The sequence below is a fragment of the Euphorbia lathyris genome, chromosome 3 (genome assembly GCF_963576675.1).
Source record: "Euphorbia lathyris chromosome 3, ddEupLath1.1, whole genome shotgun sequence".
NCBI lineage: Eukaryota > Viridiplantae > Streptophyta > Magnoliopsida > Malpighiales > Euphorbiaceae > Euphorbia > Euphorbia lathyris.
In genome coordinates, this window is record NC_088912.1 from 74018089 (window position 1) to 74034669 (window position 16581).

Sequence of the window (16581 nt, forward strand, 5' to 3'; positions counted from 1 at the left end):
GTGCCCCCTGAAAAATTAGTACCCCAAGGTAATTAAATGGCAGTTAAGCAACACGAATACCCAGTATACCAATAAGCCAATTCCTGCGCTGGATGCTGATACTGCTCCCAAAATAAATTGCAGATTTATCCCAATTAACCGTCTGACCTGAGATGGTGGCATAAAAATTGAAAAGATCCTTCACACATTTCATATTTTTGAGAGTAGCCCTGCCAAAAATTAACATATCATCTGCATATAAGAGGTGAGAATGAAAATGAGAAGAGTTGTGATAAACCATGGGCTGAAATTTCCCTTCACCCACCAACTTAGCCAGCCAACGGTTTAAGAAGTCCTCTGCAATACCAAATAAAATTGGATAAAGAGGATCCCTCTGACGAACCCCATATGAGCAGCTACAATAACCCTTGCTAGCCCCTCTAAAAGCAATTGACATATGAGCAGATCGAAGAATTTTCAAAATCCAGCCTTTAAATTGCAAAGAGAAACCAAAAGATTCAAGAACAGCCAAAAGAAAATTTCAGTCAATAGTGTCAAAAGCATTCCTGATATCAATCTTCAGAGCCATATTTCCGCCAAAGCAATTCTTATTTAACATATTTACCCCTTCAAAATTCGTTGTAATGCAATGATAAATGCTTCTACCGGAAATGAATCTGAATTGATTATCCGAAACAATGCGCGTGGCGATATGCGCTTGTTGGTCCCGTGTAATTAGTTCCAAGGGGAGGGGGGGGGGGGTTAGGAACTAATGTAACTTTTTCTCCTAATTATGCTGACTTAATTTAATTCTTTAAATAACCTTACTCAGTTTTGGTCAACAAGGCTGAGCAAGATGTAAGACAACTTTAGTCAGAGGCTGACTAGAGCCGTTTTACTTGTGAGTTGGGAATTAACACTTAAGGTCAGCTTCCAACTCAGCACTCTAATTACTCAGTGTCAGCTTATACAATTTATATCCTGAGTAATTTAAGCAAGCAACACATACATATATATATTGAGAGAAAGGGTTAGAAATTACTCAACAGTCTTATCCTAGTTCGGCCTCACTGCCTACATCCAGTCCCCAGAATCCTTCCGGGCTTTTTCAATCCACTACTGAGCTATTTAAAGGTAGAGCACAAACCGTTTACAAAGCAATTGAGTATGCAAGAGTACCATCTTCTATTCGTCTACTCAATCCTACTGAGCGCTATAACCGAAAACTCAGATTTTCTCTACCGCTGAGTACTAAAACCAAGTACTCAGCACCACTCTCTAAATCTTTACAATTGATACAAATCTGTTCTTTCTAGATGAAGAACACTTTAGATGAATACAAATTCACTCTAGACTTTTACATAGAGATTGGATTTGGGTGTAAGTATTTGCTTTTCTGTTTGTATGTGCTTGTAAGTATTGTTTTTCTTTTTGTACTTCGGCAAAGGATCTAAGTGATGAACTTGTCCTTTTATAGTAAAATCTGATGCTTCAATCATTTGAATTCGGACATATCCGTTGAATTCAAACGGTCTTCTTACATCATTCATTGGTCAGCATACAGATTTGCAGGTCAATCCTGTCGTCTGAAATTAGCAGGCGTTAGGCTTGTCTTCTTCCACCAGGTTTGTCTTCTAGCGTCAGTTTCGTCTTTTAGCCAAATGCCACTTGACCCATGCATCTCGAAAAGGTCTCTTGGGTAATTCCAAGGCTTCTGAATTGGCACAGATCTTTGTCGGATTTTGTCTTTTAGTTAACGGATCATTGGCGCTGTCCTGATGAACACTCAGCTTGACTTAATAAACATTACATTCGATCTTTATCTTTGGCGATGTTGAGTCACGTTCTACTCAGCTTCTTCGGTTAGCTTCGTCTTCAAGCATTTGTTCTGAAGAAGACTTTTCTTCTATTATGCTGAGTTGTGTTCTACTCAGCTTCTGTGGCTCATGTTGACTTCATTTTGTCTTACTTTTTATTTCTGTTCTCATTTATAATTATACTCAACATTGAACAAACACATTAGTACAATTAAATCAAAGCACTTAAATTAAATTGTCTTAATCATGGGATTAACTTAAATAATTTTGTCAAACCAAAATCATGTGGAAAGGTGTTTCAACAAACTCCCCCATTTTGATGTTGGTAAAAATATTTAATCATGGAACTCAGCATTGAAGTTCCCCATGATTGATTTACCTTTTATTCTTCTGAAGTTACTCCCCCATAAGGGTTGCATCTATTGACTTAAATTAACTCTAAACCTTCTAAGATTAAGACATGCCTTTACTGACTTAGTTCAATTCTAGACCTTCCAAGATCTAATTCAGATGAGCCTAGGTTAGCTTTCAGAAGTTGGTCAATTTATGGAACATAGTTATTACTCAGTGTCGCATATAAGTATCAGAGTTATGAGCTGAGTATATTTTACTTGTATATTTCTTATGTTCACAACATTTAATTTGTTGTTCAATGATTAGTTAAGTATGACAGATCAGCATATAAGCACACCAAGTAAGCATCACATATATAAGTCAGTTTGGATAAAAGATGCTTTCAAATAATATTACTCAGCTTAGCAAGAATATGTGATACAAAATAAGTTACAAGAAAAGACTATATAGACTATTGTTATCACTATTTCTTAGGTTTGGTTTGGGCAGTTCGTTGCTGAGTGCGGGTGCTCGGGTCAACAGAAGTTGAACCAGGCTTCTGCTGAGTTCCGACAGCTGGCTTAGAGATCTCCCCCTGTTTCTGCTGAGTTCGTTCTTTCTCCCCCGTTTTGCCAGCATCATGAGATGGAGGAGAATGAGCATAAAAGATTCCCTATTGAACAGCACGAGTCGGTTTTGATGAGTACAGTTGGAGTTGACTTGTACTCTCCCTTAGACCTTGGAAGACCTGCATTCCTTCATCCATACTTGAAGTGAGGATCTTAATGTTGGCACTGAGCATACTTAGCAGATACTCTTGAGACTTCCCGATCCAAGTTATCGATTCTGTCATCCGGGCATAGGATTGATGATACATCCAGAGCAGGGCAGTGTCGTAAGCTTGACATTGAGCATTAGTGTTCCGGACTTGTGCAAGTGTGGACTGAGTGCACTGCAGAATTTCGTTGGTCTTCACTTGGTCAGTGTCCATTTCCTCTTTACTCAGGTTGAGTAGGCAAATGGCTTTACCAATCTGTTCGATATAACATTGAGAGGAGGAGGAGATAAGTTCACGAGCTCCGGTCAGCTCAGAGGTCAGCTGGGAGAAGTGTTGATTAACCTTAGCAGAGGTTGCATATGTTGAGTTCGCAGCTGATAAGGTATTGAGTTGACCTTGGATGGAGTTCATATGGTTCACCATCATCAGTTGGAGTTCAGCCAGCTTCACTATTGACTCTTGCTTGGGCTGTTGAGATGCAAAAGACGTCATGAAACTCATCAAGTCTTTGAGACCCTTGATTTCAGTCAAAAGCTGAGTGACAGAGGAGATTTGTGTTGGCTCAACATGAACAGACCCAGCAGCATCGGCGTGAGTTTGATGAATATCCTGAAGGAGAGCTTGAGCCGAGTCAATAATTTTCCTGCCAGACTCAGAAGCATTTAAGTAAGCATAGGATTCATCAATGGTGTGCTCAGGGGCCGGAATCTCGTCAGCACCGGAAGAAGGAGGTGTTTGGTGCTGAGAAGTAGAGGTGCCAGCTTGGTCAGCAGCTGCACTTGTATCCAGGTCAGCAGCAGGAGCTGACTGGTTTTCATTCTGCTTTGAAGGAGTAGGAAAAGGTGGATCAACAGAGTTATTGACCTGCTCAGTGTCAATCTGAAGTTGAGTAGATTTTGAAGGTTGAGGCAATTCAGAACTGACTTGAGCAGGAGTTTCCTTCGCCAACTCTTTGTCTTGAGCAGCAGGAACTTCAAGCACTTGCTCAGTGGAAGGTTGAGCAGAAGTGTCAACAGAAGGCTGACCCTTAGGGACTGTTGGGTCGACTTGTTCCTCAGCTCGAGAAACAGAGGCTTGTTTTTCCTTGATTTGGTCCAGAGTTGGTTCAACAATGTTGGTGAAGAACTGGAACTGAAGTCCAGTCAAATTAATGATTGGATCTCTGAGTGGGGAGTCATCCAACAAGTCAATGAGGTTGGGCTTTTGAGCCTTGCGTTTGAAACGCTTGTCCGAACTGTCCTTAGGAGTTTTGGTTGGTGGAGTAGGATCAGCAGGAATATACTCAAGGGACTCAGAGGAGGAGTTAAGGTCAGTACCAAGGCCTTCCACAACCTTGTCCTTCACTGGTGACTCAGTAAGATGCTCATCTTGGTCAGCATCTACTGGTTTGCTTTGCTCAGCAGGACCCATCTCGTCAGCATGAGGCTGTCCCTCAGTATCACCCAGTTCTTCCTCTTGACCAGAAGGAACTTGCTCCAAATCAATTTCCTGACTCCGCACAAAGTGTGATTCCTTAGTGATCACGAAGTCAAGTGGAGGAGCGTTAAGTGGCTTTAGCCTAGAAGTTTTCTTCCTCTTAAGAGGCTGATCTGGTGTCTCTTCACTTTCTTCCTCAGGCTCAACTTGCCTTTTCTGTTTCTCCGCTGACTTAGGTTCCTCTTGATCTTGCACAGCAGCAGCTTTCTTCGCTCTAGAGATTATCCGAATCTTCTTCGAAGCTGTGTTAATATCTCTTGTGGATTGGTCAGCTTTCCACTTTTTATCCTGCCTAGTGCGGTCAGCGGGTTCTTTGTCACCCATCACTTTCTTTCCTTTCTTGGTCAGCGCATCATGTGCTTCTTCAACCATATTATCCCCTTCAACCATATTATCCCCTTCTTCATTTTCATCCATGGGATCTTCTTCAACCGCAGCCCCCTTTCCTTTTTTGGGCTTAATTGGTTGGTTGTAGGCTAAGCCGAACAGAACGACAGCAGTGATTTCTATACCAGAAATTTCAATCTCCTCTATCATACTGACCTTGTGATCCTGGAGTATTCTGGTGATGAGAGAACCCATCCTGAGTGTCCCAGTACTGCGTTGGAAGGCGCCGATGAGAAATACGGGCATGTTGAGCAGCTTATAGTTCAGCATGTGCCAGATGAAGCACTGCTCAAAGTTCGAAGCTGATGATGAGGAGTTGACCTTGGGGAATAGGAAGTTGGTCAGGATATAATGAGCCATTTTCTGAGGCTGAACCATGCAGGTGCTGGCGATTTTGCCTTTATGGTTCTTGGGTTTACAGAACTCAACTGGGCAGTTAATGCGTGTGTAGTCGTTCGTGGTTCTGAGTTTTGAGCCTTTGGCTGTCAGCTTTAACAATTTAGCGAGGTAGGATGGTGTGATGGTGATGTCCATGTTTTTTACCCTAGTGACTAAGTGGTCAACATCATCTTCGGCAACTCTTAGATTCTGATACAATTCTCTTACCAACTGTGGGTAAGTGGTGTCGGGGAGTTTGAAGAGCTCGGTCCAGCCGTTTATGGAGATCCATTCGCAGAAAGGTTTCTCAACTTCTACGAACCCTTTGGAGAACCAATGGGAACGGAAGACTTTACATTTTTGCACGCTCTTGAAGACTGGAAGAAAAACCCTTTCCTGGGGTTGCTTGTTCTTTCTCTCCTTTTTCCTTTTTGAAGGAGTTGCTTGGTCAGCTTTGGGGTTTTTGCTCGGAGTGCTGACCTTGGATTGGTCATGCTGACCTTGGATTGGTCATGCTGACCTTGTCCTTGAGACTCAATTGAAGTCTCTTCATAGTCCTGCTCATCAGGAGACAGAGGGTTTAGCTCGGAATGATTGTCGTCGTAATCCTGGCCGGAGTTGTTCTGGGAATCGTCAGACATGATGTTCTTGAGGATTCTTGAGAGAGTTTAGAGGTTTGGGATTCAAGAGAGAGAAATCAAATGCCAAAGATTTCAAGTGTAAAGAGAGTTTAGTGGGAAATCGTCCACTATTTATAGTCGTTTTGGATTAATCTGATAGGTCGGAATGAAGGTTTCACCTCGAGTTGATCAATCGACCGTTATCCCTGGCATTTATGACACATTCGGCGCATGTGTTTTCTATTTATTACGCTTACGTCATCCTAGGTGGCTACTTAATGCGCGTTCTAGCATTTATTATGCAAGTGGTGTTAACTCAGTATCTAGAATACTAAACGTTTTGAAGTTCTGAGTGTTCAGTTTTACGTAGAAGGGATTTTAGCATGCTTAGTAACTCAGCTCATAGTAATCACTCAGTATGTGTGTCTACTCAGCATAGGGTGATTTTATGTTATTCATATTAGCTCAGCATATCATGCACTAATCACTTAGCATATAATAATCACTCAGCATGTAATAATCACTCAACATTCATTTAAGCGCAGAAATCTATTGAAGAGGATTAGACATACCGATAGCTTCCCTTAGTATGTTAAATTGCTCACGAGCCAAAGGCTTTGTGAAGATATCCGTAAGCTGTTCATCTGTTGGAACATAGGTCAGCTTGATCTCACCCTTGAGTACATGGTCTCTAATGAAGTGATGCTGAATGCTGACATGCTTCATCCTGCTGTGTTGGATTGGATTTTTGGATAAGTCAATAGCACTCTTGTTGTCGCATTTGACTTCGATTGTTCTTGTTTGTACTCCATAATCCTCCAGTTGTTGCTTAATCCATAGGACTTGGGCCACACAGCTTCCAGCAGCAATGTACTCAGCTTCAGTTGTTGACAGGGCCACTGATGATTGCTTCTTGCTGAACCAAGACACTAGACAGCTTCCAAGGAAGTGGCATCCTCCTGAAGTACTCTTATGTTCTAGATTATCTCGTCCATAGTCAGCGTCAGCGTCAGTGTATCCAATGAGTGTGAAGTCATTTGTATTTGGATAATATAAACCTGCATTAACTAAGCTCAGCAAATATCTAAAAATTCTTTTCACAGCTATATAGTGAGATTCTCTGGGGTCAGCTTGATATCTTGCGGAATAACAAACTGAGTACTGAATGTCAGGCCTACTAGCAGTTAGATAAAGTAGAGAGCCAATCATACCTCGATATAACTTGCTGTCTACAGACTTACCTTTCTCGTCAGCACAAAGCACAATGTCAGTACCCATTGGGGTAGATATGGGTTTACATTCTTCCATATCAAATTTCTTCAATATTTCTTTGACATACTTAGACTGACTAATGAAGATGTCGTTCTTCCCTTTCTTAATTTGAAGTCCAAGGAAGAAGTTGAGTTCGCCCATCATTGACATCTCGAACTCAGTTTGCATCTGTCTACTAAATTCCAAGCACATAGATTCATTAGTAGCACCAAAGATAATATCATCTACGTAAATTTGTGCCAGCAGGGTATCTTTACCCTTTTTCTTAATGAATAAGGTTGTGTCAGCTTTACCTCTGACATAGTTCCTGGTCAGCAGGAAACTAGTCAACCTTTCGTACCAAGCACGTGGTGCTTGTTTCAGGCCGTACATGGCCTTCTTGAGTTTATAAACATGGTTTGGAAATTTTGGATCTTCAAACCCTGGAGGCTGACTAACATATACCTCTTCGTTTATAACTCCATTAAGAAATGCACTTTTAACATCCATTTGGAACAGTTTGAAGTTCATGAAGCTAGCATATGCACAGAATATTCTTATAGCCTCTAACCTAGCTACGGGTGCAAAGGTCTCACCATAGTCAATGCCTTCTTGCTGACTATAGCCCTGAGCTACAAGTCTGGCTTTATTCCTGACTACATTACCTTGTTCATCTAGTTTATTTCGAAAGACCCATTTAGTTCTTATGGTCTTTTGATTCCTAGGTTTTGGCACCATATCCCATACCTCATTTCTCTTAAATTGATCAAGCTATTCTTGCATCGCATTGATCCAAAATTCGTCGTGCTCAACTTCGGTGAAGTTCTTTGGTTCATGAACTGAGATGAACGCAACGTTGCTGAGATATCTCCTGAGCTGGTTTCTTATCATCAGGTTGTTCTCAACAGCATCAAGAATGGACTTCTCTGAGTGTCCTCTTGGGATTTTGATCTCTTTGGGTAATATTGAGTTTTCAAGAGCAGGTGTTTCAACAATCTCTGCAGTTTTAGATTGATCAGAAAAGGTAATTTCAGGTTCATTTTTACCTTTGGTCAGCCCGTGTGGTAATGACTCAGCGGCTCCATTTTGGTTAGCGGTCAGTTTCATCGAACTCAACATGTACAGACTCTTCTACGACCTGAGTTCGTTTATTGAACACCCTATATGCTTTACTGTTAGTTGAGTACCCTAGAAAGTTTGCTTCGTCAGCTTTAGAGTCAAACTTGGCAAGGTTGTCTTTCGTATTGAGTATAAAACATTTACAACCAAAGGCACGAAAATATCCAATGTTGGGTTTTTGTCCTTTCCAAAGTTCGTAGGGGGTTTTCTTAAGTATAGGTCTAACTAAAGCCCTATTGAGTATATAGCATGCTGTATTGACAGCTTCACCCTAGAAATACTTTGGGAGCCGATTCTCACTCAGCATTGTCCTAGCTATTTCAACTAAAGTTATGTTCTTCCGCTCAACTACCCCATTTTGTTGAGAAGTTCTAGGAGCAGAGAAGTTATGGTCAATGCTGCCGACTTCACAGAATTCATCAAACTGTTGGTTTTTGAATTCTCCGCCATTATCGCTACGGATGTGAGATAATTTTAAGTCCTTGTCATTTTCAAGCTTTCTTATCAATGTTGAAAACATCTCAAAGGCTTCATCCTTGCTACTAAGCAAGATGACCCAAGTATACCGAGAGAAATCATCTACAATGACCAAGAAAAATCTCTTACCGCCCAAGCTGAGTGGCTGGACAGGTCCGAAAAGATCCAAGTGTAGTAATTCCAATGGACGCTTGGTTGAGACAATATTTTTACTTTGAAAAGACTTTTTGGTTTGTTTGCCTTGTTGACAAGCATTGCATAATTGATATTTCTCAAATCTAAGTTTGGGCAAACCCTCAACTAATTACTTTCTTGCTAATTTGGTAAGGAGGTCCATGCTTACATGACCAAGTCTCCTATGCCATAGCCAGGAATTATCTTCCTTTGACACTAAGCATATATTTTTCGAAAACTTCTTTTCTAAACTCAACATAAAAACATTGTCAACACGAGGGGCAGTTAAAATCAATTCATTTGTTCTTCCCTCGAGTATCCGACACTCAGTGGCATCAAATACAACCTTTCTACCGCAGTCACACAGCTGAGCCACGCTCAATAGGTTATATTTGAGACCCCTGACTAAGGAGACTGACTCAATAGTAGGGTTTCCTCCGATAGTACCTGATCCTACTATCTTACCCTTTTTATTGTCTCCAAAGCTTACATTACCTCCTCGTTTATGCACAAGTGTGATGAACTGAGTTTCATCACCAGTCATATGCCTCGAGCATGCGCTGTCAATATACCACAGCTTTGACTTCTCCATGCACCTCAGGCTCACCTGCAATTTAAACTATTCATCTTTAGATACCCAATTCTTTTTGGGTCCTCGTTGGTTAGCATAAACAGGTGAAACATCATATTTTATTTTGTGACGGCATACATTTATGGTGTGGCCATCTTTACCACAATAGTCACAAAAGATTACCCTTTGAGGGTATTTTCTCTTTTGTCAGCACGATGGTGGTGAGTATACCAACACACCTTTATAGTGTGTCCTCTCTTTCCACAACAGTCACACTGACTGTTTTGTTGAGTGTACTATCGATGCTGACCAGTATCTTAATACTCAGCATTTGGATAGAACTTTTTCTCAACCGATGTACTCAGCTGGTTCTATATAGATGTGATGTCCTTTCTCAGTTTCTTGGAATCTGATTGGACTTCCGAGACAAACCGATGCATGATTTTTAGATTTTCATCTTGTCTGGTGTTGTCCTGGAGCAGATGTCAGAGGTCACTCAGTTTGACCTCTTCAATCTCATCACATCGCCTGCTGAGTGCCTTTATTTTCTTATTACACTTCTTGGTCAGTGTATATAGATCACTCAAGGCGTTAACCATTTCATTTCTAAGCAAGAGAAGAGATGTTACCTCATTGGAGTGTTCCTCTTGGTCAGATTCATCTGAGAGGTCAACTTGCTCAGATCGGCATTGGTCAGCGGATTCGTCAGCCATGAAACATATGTTTGCTGACTCCGTGGCATCAGCTTCTGTTGAGGTTGACTCATCACTGTCACTCCATGTTGCCACCATTGCTTTTATTCTGCCTTTCTTTTCTTTCTTCAGAGTGGGACATCTTGATTTAATGTGCCGAGTTTGATGGCATTCAAAGCATGTGACAGGTTTCGAGCTGTCCTTTTTATATCTGCTGTCGCTGGGCTCAGCTTTGTATTTATCGCTTCTCTTGAATGGCCTTTTGCCGTTCTTGTCATTCTTTCTGAACAACTTCTTAATTTTTCTGGTGAACATAGCCATCTCCTCATCGTCTGATGAGTCAGCTTCTGTTGAGTCAGCTTTCATGACAAGAGATTTTTGCTTCTTGTCCTCTGACTTTTCCTTAGCTTCAAAGTTCTTCATAGAGATCTCGTGGGTCAGCAGAGATCCTATAAGCTCATCATATTTGTATGTGGTCAAGTCCTGAGCCTCTTCCACAGCTATCTTCTTAGCTTGCCAGCTCTTGGGTAGACTCCTCAAGATTTTCTTCACCTGTTCTTCTTCTGTGAAGTTCTTGCCGAGTCTCTTCAGTTAATTTATAATGTTGGTGAATCTTGCGTTCATTTCAGAGATGTCTTCATTGTCATTCATCTCGAACAGCTCGTATAGTCTTATGTGTTGATTCACCTTTGATTCCTTGACCTTGCTGGTACCTTCATAGGTCACTTCCAGCTTCTTCCATATTTCCTGTGCTGACTCACAACCTAAAATTTTGTTGTACTCTGCAGCATCTAACGCACAGTGAAGCATATTGATAGCTGAAGAATTATTTTGTAATTTTCTAAGGTCATCTTCTGACCACTCAGTTTCACTCTTAACAACTTTCTCGTTGTTTACCATTTTTGTAAGGAACAAACGGGCCTTGGACTATTGCAAGCCATGCACTCATGTTTGTTGCATGAATAAAAATTTTCATCATGTTCTTCCAAAATGTATAATTTGATCCGAAGAACAAGGGAGGCCGACTAATAGATAATCCCTCAGGGAGTATCTGTGTTGTTTGATTTCCAGGAAGAAAACGAGTGCTGTTCTCAGCCATTTACAGGGATCAGCTCAAGATAGTTTTATCTTTGAGTATTGAGCTACTGAGCTCTGATACCACTTGTTGGTCCCATGTAATTAGTTCCAAGGGGGGGATGTAACTTTTTCTCTTAATTATGCTGACTTAATTTAATTCTTTAAATAACCTTACTTAGTTTTGGTCAGCAAGGCTGAGCGAGATGTAAGACAGCTTTAGTCAGAGGCTGACTAGAGCCGTTTTACTTGTGCGTTGGGAATTAACACTTAAGGTCAGCTTCCAAATCAGCACTCTAATTACTCAGTGTCAGCTTATACAATTTATATCCTGAGTAATTTAAGCAAGCAACACATACATATATACATATTGACAGAAAGGGTTAGAAATTACTCAGCAGTCTTGTCCTGGTTCGACCTCACTGCCTACGTCAAGTCCCCAGAATCCTTCCGGGATTTTTCAATCCACTAATGAGCTCTTTAAAGGTAGAGCATAAACCATTTACAAAGCAATTGAGTATGCAAGAGTACCGTCCTCTATTCGTCTACTCAATCATACTGAGCGCTATAACCGAAAACTCACATTTTCTCTACCGCTGAGTACTAAAACCAAGTACTCAGCACCACTCTCTCAATCTTTACAATTGATACAAATCTGTTCTTTCTAGATGAAGAACACTTTAGATGAATTCAAATTCACTCTAGAATTTTACACAGAGATTGGATTTGGGTGTAAGTATTTGCTTTTCTGTTTGTATATGCTTGTAAGTATTGTTTTTCTTTTTGTACTTCGGCAAAGGATCCAAATGATGAACTTGTCCTTTTATTGTAAAATCTGATGCTTCAATCATTTGAATTTGGACATATCCGTTGAATTCAAACGGTCTTCTTGCGTCATTCATTGGTCAGCATACAGATTTGCAGGCCAATCCTATCGTCTGAAATTAGCAGGCGTCAGGCTTGTCTTCTTCCGCCAGGTTCATCTTCTAGCGCCAGTTTCATCTTTTAGCCAAATGCCAGTTGACCCATGCATCTCGAAAAGGTCTCTTGGGTAATTCCAAGGCTTCTGAATTGGCACAGATCTTTGTCGAATTTTGTCTTTTAGTTAACGGATCATTGGCGCTGTCCTGATGAACACTCAGCTTGACTTAATAGACGTTGCCTTCGATCTTTATCTTTGGCGAGGCTGAGTCACGTTCTACTCAGCTTCTTTGATCAGCTTCGTCTTCAAGCATTTGTTCTGAAGAAGACTTTTCTTCTATTATGCTGAGTTGTGTTCTACTCAGCTTCTGTGGCTCATGCTGACTTCATTCTGTCTTACTTTTTATTTCTGTTCTCATTTATAATTATACTCAACATTGAACAAACACATTAATACAATTAAATCAAAGCACTTAAATTTAATTGTCTTAATCATGGGATTAACTTAAATAATTTTGTCAAATCAAAATCATGTGGAAAGGTGTTTCAACAGCGCTAGCCTATCAGCAAGGATCTTTAAAATGATCTTATAATTAAAATTGCTTATGGCGATAGGCCGAAAATGCTGAATTTCATTGGCTTCAGCAACTTTGGGAAGAAGAGTCATAATACTAGAATTCATACCTGGAAGCATACATCCAGTATCAAAGCAACTCTGCACCATCTTACAGGCATCTGAACCAATTACATCCCAAAAGTGCTGGTAGAAAACCCCCCATATCCATCTGGACCTAGAGAGCTATCACGGCTAAGACTTAATACCGCATCACGAATCTCATCTAACTCTAGCCGCTGCATGAGCTATTTATTGTTCGTCAAAGAGACCGAATCCAGAATAACCGCAGAAATAGAGTCCTAATCAATAGTTAGCCTGTTGCTAGTAAAAAGAGTGGAGAAGTATTCCACAACATGTTGATAAATGATATTCTCATCATCAACCAAAGCTCCGTTAATAAGAAGAGAATCCAATGATGATTGAATTTTTCTACCTTTTGTCGAACGGTGAATTTTTTTTCAATTCCGATTCCCTGCCTCAAGCCATTTTTCTCTACTTTTATCACGGAGAAGCAGTTCTTGCCGGTGAAGTTGAAGATCAAGATCACGTTGCGCTTCTGTCTCAAGCGTTCGCCAATTCTCATTTAAACCCTGTACTGAAATGTGTCTTTGAATATCAGTAAGCCTAGACTGAGCAGCAACAATATTTACTTCCACCCTCCCAAACACTTCTCTGTTCCATAGACGCAATTTAGGCTTCAAAGTTTTAAGTTTATGATAAAGTAGTTACGCCGGGGGAAGAGAAACATGGCTGTTACTCCAATGTTCGGCAATCAGACCCCTTAGGGAATCATGAGTAGTCCACATAGAGAGAAAATGGAACTGGGTCTGCCGAGCCAATCCATTTTTTCATACCAAAATTAACAGACTATGATCAGATTGATGGCGAGGGAGAATAGAACAGCTGATTGAATCCCAGGAATCAACAAAGTCATCAGACACTAGAGCCCTGTCAAGTGTACATTCAACATGTTCAGAGCCAATGTGACCATTAGACCATGTAAATTGCATACAAGAACTATCAATTTCCACAAGGCCGTTACTATTAATAAAGCCACGAAACTCCCTACAACTAATGGCAGAAGGTCTATAACCCATCTTTTCATTAGCACCGGTGACTGCATTGAAATCACTGATAACCAAACTTTTTTCGCTGCCCACGATAGCACTGAGAGAATTCCAGAGCATACATCTTCTGCCAAAAAAATTACTGCCATAAATGAAAGAGAGCTGAGTGTAAATCGTGGCACTACCATAATTGATCGAGATGTGCTGATCATGACAAAGAATTAGAGAACAGAGCTGAAGAGTACCGGTTTTACAAAATTGCCAAAGAGAATTACAAGAATTCCCAGCAACAAACTACAAGCCAATAGAATTCCAGAAAGAAGAGTGAATCCAATCCAAAGCAACCATAGGTTCAGAGATACATACCAGATCCGGATGATTAACAGAACAGATGAGCTTCAGAGCCCTATGTGTATCAGGGTTATTAATACCCCTGCAATTCCAGTAAAGAATGATCATTTAGGGGGAGAAGAACTGCCCCGCCCCTTAGAACGGGAGTCTGCACAAATATTTTTTGGCTTGGACTTAGCTTTCTTCCTAGTAGTTATCCATTCGGTATTCACCTCAGGGATGCAATTGATATCAACCATTAGTGAGACGGGCGTCAGGTTTAGTTTAATCAGTCCCTGATGTCCTGATTTTGGATGCAATAAATTTCTCTATTTCTGTACAAAAGAACGGAAAACAAAATTTCAAAATATTGGAATTCAGCAAATATTTCATAACTCGTATATGGGGGTTACATTTGGATTTGTTTGATTTATTAGTTTTTAATTTGATAACCTTAATTTTAAAAACATGCTCTAGAATGAATGCTTAAGTTTGTTGCATGACTATTAGTTGGCCAATAGCTACAGCAAGCTAGAGTTGTGATGAGCTCTCCTGAACCTGATCTCTTTAAGGTAAATATTGATGTTGCAATTAACACTTAAAGCTACCAGATTGGGTTCGATTTTGTCTGTCGAGACTGAATGGTTCAGGTTCAAACATGAAATTTGATCTTGCAAATTGCAATGAACAGGATCTAGAAGAAAAATGGGATGGAAAGAGAGAGGATTCATGAAGCCTAAGACTTTTTCATCTATTTATTGTTTTAAATCATAGTTTGCTAATTTAGACACTTTTAAGTATTTATTTTCTAATAACTAAAGGATATTTTATGTGTATACAATTAATATTATTTGATATACCGAATTTGATATTATTTTGTTCGTGAACACCATAAACATGCTCGTTCGTGAGCAAAACAAACGAGCTGCTCATGAGCAAAGCTCGCGAGGACAACGAATGAGCTGCTAACGAACAAATAAAACGAGATGTTCGTGAGCAAGCTCATGAGCTCGATAAATAAGCTCGGCTCGTGAGCAATTCGTGAACAATCGAGCTGCTAAATGAGCCGAGCTCGATAAGAAACTGCCGAGTCGAGCTCGAGCAGGCTAAAACTCGGCTCGGATCGCTTACAACTCTACCACTATTAGGTTAGGTGCCACTAAATAAATAACAGAAATTGTTTATGAAACAATGACAAAATTACCTTTAAAGTTACCAATGAAGAACAATTTTACCTTTAAAATAGTTTTTAAGAATTTTTTTTATGTAATTTTAGTTCTAATGTTAATCAAAAGCAATTTTGTGTATACCATTTATAAGTTATAGGCTTGATCACATGCACTTTAATGAGCATGTAGAATTTGCTCATTCACCGTTAAATCTAGACTTATTAGAATCTTAAGGTGGAGATTCAAAACATCCTGAGGCTTAGATTTAATAAGCATATATCTAACGGTGAATGAGCAAATTCACCTGCTCATTAAGATGCATGTGAAAATTCCCGTTAAACCAATTTTCAAATATTATTACAAAACAAAAATATTTTATTCTCATTTTCTACGTAAATTACATAGTAGTTAATGCTTAATTTTTCCTTTTAAGTTTTTTAATTTTATAAAATATTTAGATTTTTTTTGTAGGAAAAAGAAAGTAAAGACAAAACAAACACCACAACAAATTAATCTGGGATTAGCCTAGGAAAGCTAACCCCCACAATATCTTTAGAAAGCAAAGATAACAGGAAATTAGGAGGAGAAGCGAAAATAGAGACGTACAAAGCCTTCTCATGGCCCTCAGCAGCAAGCCGATCTGCCACCCGATTCTGCTCCCTAAAAACATGGAAAAAGTTGATAGAATCGAAAGAGGAGCAAATCCTTCTAATTGCTTTAACTAAATTCTGGCTCCCTAAACACAGAGCCCTTTTATCAGAAATCATCTTGACTGCTTCGAGATTGTCTTACTCCACTAGCAGCCTCCTAATCCTCAGATCATCTACCACCCTAAGCCCAGAAAAGATACCCCAGAGATCAGCAATAAAAGAGGAGCCCAAACCCAGATTCTGAGCAAAACCTGACAACCAAGGACCTCCTGCATCTCTTAATACACCGCCGACAGCAATTCTTCCGTCCTCTTTACGCAACCCATCGGTGTTCAACTTTACCATCCCTTCACCTGGTCTATCCCAGCCTATCAGATGAACAGTCGTCTTTTGGATAGAACGTGCTAAACTATCAACCTTGAAACTCTCAATTATTGAATTAACTTTTCTGAAGAAGAAAGCCAACAAATTAGGAATGACAACCGCTCCTTCTCCAAATACCTCAACATTCCTCCAATGCCAAATTTGGTGGCAGACCACAGCAAATAGAATTACTCCATGTTTGAGCTCAGCCAACAACTTCCCTTCAACACCCTCTCTAAACCAGTCTTGTTCTGAATAGGAGAAGAAGGTAGAAAGACACTGCTCAGGCAGAACTTTCCTCCACACGGCCTTACTTCCAGCACAATCTCTAAGAAGGCA